Below are 7,183 nucleotides of genomic sequence, written 5' to 3'. Positions count from 1 at the left end.
TCTTGAATTTGGTAATTAGGTTGGTTGTGGTATCTATACTAATTTTTTAGTCTATTTTGGTCTTTGAACTTGACATCGAGATTAATTTTAGCTCTTGAATTTCAATTTTGTCAAGATTTGATGATGTGACCAATATATGCACTGGAACACAACCAAATCGATCCTCCCAAAAATTAATCAATATAATAGTCCAAACAAAGGGGTTGAATCGATTAACTTGGAAACCACTTGAAATTGGCAAAGATTAAAAATCAAGACAAAAATCGACAGGATAGGTTGAACCAGTTTAATAAATTTTTAATATTTTAGATTTTTATTAATATTTAATTCTTGTTGGTCCGACGATCGAATTGGTCGAACTGGTTGAATTGAGAATTAGTAATCTAACATGTTCAACCATCAATGTAGTTATTAAAACACCAAACATGACATTAATTCTAAGATTGTATCACATCAACATCTAAAAAATTATATAAATTTTTAATTTTCAAGTGATGATGGGGCACTATCTCAAAGTGGCACATCATCAAACCTTTATATTTTTAAAGTTCATGGATCAAAATAGACCTAAGTGTCTAATTCAAGTATCAAAGTGACCTAACTGCTAAATTTAAGAGTTAAAAATTATATCCATTCTCTAATTAATTAGTTTCCATTTTTCACTAAAATGAAATGGAATATAGGCTTCTTAGAGGAATCTCGTAAGGTGTTGTGTCACCAAGATAAAAGGTACATTTTCCCTTCATTTCTATCCTTTGTTTGTGGCTTAGAACAAAAAACATTTTAGAATAAGGAATTAATAATGAGAATTAGAATATTATATATTATTTATATATATACACACACAAAGCATGTTTATAGGATTATTCTATATGTTTCTTTCATAATCATGTAAAATTTATTAGTTTTTGGTACAAAAAGTTTCAACTTTGCAATAGGATAGAAGGGATTGTGTATACTGAGATTTAGAAATTTTTAGTAAATACCACCATCTTTTATAGTTTTTGCATAGCTAAATTTCGATTTTAACTTAAGACTTTTTTTAATATTATTATAATTACATGTATTTTTTGTATATCTAATAAATTTATTTCTGGGATTTCAAAACTTTTTTAAGGGAGAAATCAAGAAATTATTTTAAGAGATAAAATTAAATTATAAATTTCAAAGTGTCAAAAATGTAATTTTATCATTTTATTAACTTGAAATTTTACAAATTTTAAAGAGAAAAAATAAAATACCAATTATTATATCCATAGAGATAATTGAAATACCAAACTAATTCTAAGAAAAAAATAAAATTCTTGTAAATATCATATAAATTATTATTTTTGAATTTAGATTTCAAATTTTACATAGAAATCGTCCATTGTCTCTAAGATTACTTAGCATTATTACTATCGCATCAATAAAGAAGACGTGAATTTAAATATACTTAATCACGTTTTTCTTCAATTTAAAAATTCGGGTTATGAGTGAAAATAAACCAAAATCTCTCATAAATCTAAAATTGTGAAATAAAAATACAATAATGTTAATGAAATAATTTTGAAACACTTATTAGATATATGACATCATCGAATGACATTAAAATATTGCAAAAGTTACAAAATCTTGAGTAGGCAAAGGGAATCCCAAAAAGCCGATATAAGATTGCTACGTGCATGAAAATTTTCACTTTAAAATATATGTTCAATCAAGCCCCTTTATAATGTGTAGGGGTCCCCTTCGGGTTCCTTTGTCGCTGGACACCTCTTTTTTACTTTCTCAATAAAATGATTCGATAAACTATTTTTGTGGTTCACAACCAAAAAGTATCTTTCTTTCAACTTTTTTTCCTATTCACTAATTTTTATTCTTTTTCAAAAGATAGGTAATCATTAATGTGTTGATTAAATTTACTTTTTTATTGAATTTCAAACTATTGATAGCCTCTGCAGATAGGATAACCTACACCTTGCTCCAATCTACTTGATTTTCTTTCATATCTTGGAAACTTATGTGTTTGGTTCTGCCCCTTCTGGAAAAAGTTTTAACAGTCTCTGCACTAGCTGTGTTATTTATAAGGGTGTAAATCTTCTAATAATATTCTGAAATAAAAGCTTAATAAAAGCTCTTTATGCAGTTCAATAGTCACATTTACCTATGCAAGTTTTGTCTAATTATTAAGTTTACTAATTAAAACTTTTTTATATAAATAATTTAAAAATATTAATTAATTATAAAAGTAGTCTAAGGAAATATTATATATGAAAATGACTCATTTGTTATAGTAGCCTGACCAATTGAGATCACCATCCACTTTTTCTCTCTAATCATAACTCTATCATCAATGTTTAAAAAAAAATTTAGTGATGCCGTCTGACATAGCTGTAATACCTGATTAAAGTGTGATTATATAAATTGTTCAGAGACTTGACGAAGCAATTACCTCTTTTAGAGTGGCTGAAAAAAGGGTGCCCTTGTGGCAGCTAAAATTAAATTATTTTCAACTTTTGGTCTATTTGCATGTTAGGTTTGTTCCCTTTTGAAATTAAATTTAAATAGTCCTTAAACTATATAAGAATAAGAAAAATAAACCCTTCATATTTTTTTAATTTTTTTAAAAACAATAAAATTAAAAAACTATATAAAATTCTTAATATAATTATCCAAATATATCCCTCAAAAAATTTTCTCAAGTTTATCTAAATTCAGATATGCTAGGAAATGAATTGAAAATATTTAAATTTAGATAAACTAAAAAAAAATTAAACATTAATAATTGGGTCATGATTAAAGGAAAAAGGGGAGTGGTGCCACCGATTGCTTAGGTGACACGAATAGGTACGATAGTAAACAGATCATTTTTGTATATATTTTTTCTTCTAAATTATTTTCGTAATTAATTAATAATTTTAAGTTATTTATATAAAAAACCATTTAATTATTTTAAGATTTCCTAAGATCAGGAAGGAAGACAAGGGGTTAGGATGTAGTCTTCATCCCAAAATGGTAAATTTACCAATTAGACCTTTTAAAAATTCAAAAAATTTATAATTCATATTTGTTGATCTCTTAAATAATTTTCTGACTTTGTTCTTACCTAAAATTATTCTACCCTCGTTGTCATAGGCTTTTATGGATGCTTAGCAAGATTCCTTTGTCTTTAGATGTCTTTGTCCCAGAAGTTACAATCAACAAATCTCAGAATGCATCAATGAATTCCTTTTAACAAATGAATTTGATGCCCAAAGTTGATATATTTCTTGCAGGGCAACCTTTTTTTTTTTTTAGAAAAAATAAAGAAATTACATTAAATTAAAAAAGATCAAAAGCACCCGGATTTGCTCTTTATTTAGCACTTCCAAGATTTTATTAGATTTCATTAGGTTGTCTTCATAAGCTTATAGTTCTGGTTTTCACTCTAAGTTCAACTTAGTCAAACTATCAACAACAAAATTATTCTCTTTAGAAATATACCTGCCATCAATTTTCATAATTCATTAAACTGCATGATGAGGTAGTCAAATTGCCAAAGTTTCATCCTCGGGATTTCAAGGCAGAGTTAATAATAGACAATTCCTAAAATTATCACCTTAATATATCCTTAATGAGAAAAGCTTAGAATCCCACAATCTTAGAACTTATAATTATCTACTTTCCATACAGACATATAGAATCCCTATATTTATTGCAGCTAAATCCCATAAAAACGTAATTACTAGTACAAAATTTCAATCTACAACACCACACACGCTTGCATCGCTCCAAGTGTTGTGACATTCAATGTGTCACTTGCGATGTTGCAACACAAATCACGTCTATTAGAAGGTATTATCCATTTTAGAACTGAGACGATTATCGGGTAATTTACCAATAAAAGCCTTTTTTTTAAAAAAAATTTATCGAAATGGGCCAACTATTTAATTATTTACCGGAATGGTCCATTTTCCGCAAAATCGCGTCCACGTCAGCGCGATGCCAAGGTACGCGCCAGGAAATCACATCCACGTCAACGCGATTTGCTGACGTGGACGGAAATCGCGCCCTAGAGGACGCGATTTGCTGACGTGGCATGAACAGTTTATGTTTTTTAGCTTGAAAAACTTTGAAAGGCCATAACTTTTGGCTCGGTTGTCCAATTGAGACGATTTTTTTTATTTCGAATAACTTTTTGAGATCTACGCGCTGACAAACTTATTAGAGATGAATAGGGACTAATTTGTAAAGTATAATTTGTTAGTTACGAGTATAGGGACTAAAGTGTAATTATTTCAAAATTAGCATGAAATTTTTGTATTTAAGAATATTTGAATGTTATGGAAGGATGAAATTGAATTTGAATTGAAAAAAAGAAGCTTAGATTTGAAAATATGACTATTTAGGTTTTAGGGACTAAATTGAATCAAAATGGACAATTTTAGGGAACTTCTCAAAAGTGGAATGAGCTGACTTATACCTATAACAAGATGATACAAGACAATTCTGTAAAAAAATATCTGGTGTTTACTTCAAATAAATAAGGAAAATAATGATTTGAATGTTTCAAAATTCAATTTTAAACCGAAAAAATCAAAATTTAGGGACAAAAAAGGATAATTTTTTATGAAAACTTTGGCAAACCACCTTCGGCCATTTTCCAGCGCGTAGATCTCGAAAAGTTATTCGAAATAAAAAAAACCGTCTCAATCGGACAACCGAGCGAAAAGTTATGACCTTTCAAAGTTTTCCAAGCTTAAAAACATAAACTGTTCATCCACGTTAGCAAATCGCGTCCTCGTAGGCGCGATTTGTGTCCACGTAAGCAAATCGCGCTGACGTGGACGCGATGTCCTGACGCGTACCCTGACATCGCGCTGACGTGGATGCGATTTCGCGGAAAATGGTCCATTCCGGTAAATAATCAAAAAATCGGCCCATTTCGGTAAATTTTGAAAAAAATGGCTTTTATTAGTAATTTGCCCACGATTATCACTATTTTGTGTTTTTGAGAAAAAAAATTATGTTTTTCTTTTAGTACAAATCTAAAATGGATTTCACGTGTAAAAGTATTATGGAAATCTTTATATTTAAGGATGGATTACATTTCATTTCATTTTACTAAAATATAAATAAATTAACCTTTATACATTTTGAAAGGTGTAATTTTTTTTTCTATTAAATGATGACGTAAATATGCTGAAAATTATTTTTTTATGGATAAACTATAAAAATGGTCACCCAATGATGCCTTTCGTTCTATTTTGGTCACCCAACAATTATTTTTTTTCAATTTAATCACTAAACTTTTCAAAATTAAATATTTTAGTCACTTTGAGCTTATGTGGGTTTTTTTATTGGTTTAGTAGCAAAATTAGCCCTCTAATGCTTACATATTCTATCAATTTGATCCAAAATATAAAAAAAATTCAACAAATTTAGCCTTCATATTTACAAATTTTCATCTTAGTTCTAATTCTATAAAAATCCAGTAAATTTAACCCTCAACATTTACAAAATCTGTCAGTTAGTCCTAACTCTAAAAATTAATTCTTAACATCATTATTTTTCGAATAGGTTAGTTAAATAAAATTCCATATTTAACATTATTATTTTTGTATGTTTGTCCTCAATGATTTTTTAATGAAAAGAAAAGAATAATAAGCAAATATTAGCTCATCAATTACCTAAAGTTTAACTAATATTAAGTTGCATCATATGGATGGAATATGATGTGGGAAGACAAATTATATTAGTAGGTAATCTAAACCGTCCATAGTCTGAGGAATCAAAATGAACATTTAATTCAAGGGACTATTATGTCAACTGTTAAGTTCAATGGAGGAGATATCTTGTCTTGGTTATCAAAGGAGATGACTCCCAAAAAATAGAAGCATAGGTGTGATTGTCTGAATTGATGGTATATTAGACAAGGCCCAAGTTGAATTTATCTTGGATTCGTTTATGGATTTATTCACTTGTGATGTTCACGACATGACTTACTTCAATATTAAGTAAGTGATTGACCATGTGTACCTAACTCATATACTTTAGTATATCGAAAACTTGTGTTCCATTGACCTCAAAACTGAAAGTTTGTGTGTTGAGTATGTGACTTATGTATGGAATGACTTCACTTACAATAGTAGAATTCATAGCTCGGATAAAGAGTAAATAATATCATCTCACTGGCATTATATGGATTATGGAAAATAAATCGTGGCCACAAGTCATTCATCAGGGACGAATAATTGTTATTACTATTTGTTAGTAATCACCCCTAACACAATAGGGTAGAAAATCACCATTGTCAGGAGGTAGCCAGTGAAGTAGATAGCCTAGCATATATTCAAAAACTACTTCATTGAAAGTTTTTATAATATATATTTTAAAATATTTATTCATAATACATTTTAAAGAAAGAGATATAAGTTCAACATATATGACAAATTTAATAGGATGGAGAGAGTAATAATTTTTCATAATAATAGTTCTCTTGGGCTTATCCTAGTGTTGAACCTTAGCCATATATCATATAATACAACAATTCTAAACTTCTAACTCACAATATTAAGGCCAATGAAGCATTCGCTCAATAGCAAGATTAGACTCCGACAATTTTAATGTCCTAAGTTCGAATGTGTGGATTCCCTTAGTTATAGTCAATTCAATTATTGAGTTAATTATTCAACTTGCATTAGTTGATTGTATTGAAATTAGACATTTATAATATAAAAAAATTTAAATTTAAATTTAATTTAATTTATTAATATATTTTACTTATTGAAATAAAAAAAAAATATTCATATAATAATTTCCAAAATTTAAATAAATATTCGATTCATATATCATCTTCCAACATTGCGAAGTAGCCGCTACCTGAGGGATATATGTGGGTCTCATTTTTGCTGCAGAATCCACTAAAAGAATAAGAAACACAAAGCATCTTTTGTTTTTCCCCCTTTAATTTGTTAAGTGGGTTAATGTTATTGGAATCTCAGCCATTTTAACAAAGTTAGTGCTTAGGTGGTGACTAAAGTGCAAATTACTGAAATTCACAAAAGCTTTTCCTCAAAGGCAACCAAACCCTATTTATATTTTAGTGGTCAAAGGAAAATCCCAAAAAAAAGAAGTAATTAATTGATTAATTAAAAAAGTGGCTTTGCTCACGTGACAGCCGGAAATGCATAAAGATGTTGAATAGAAAATAAAAAGAGACACA

Source organism: Gossypium hirsutum, chromosome D01, assembly GCF_007990345.1.
Source record: "Gossypium hirsutum isolate 1008001.06 chromosome D01, Gossypium_hirsutum_v2.1, whole genome shotgun sequence".
NCBI classification, from domain to species: domain Eukaryota; kingdom Viridiplantae; phylum Streptophyta; class Magnoliopsida; order Malvales; family Malvaceae; genus Gossypium; species Gossypium hirsutum.
Note: the sequence above shows the minus strand (reverse complement) of the source record.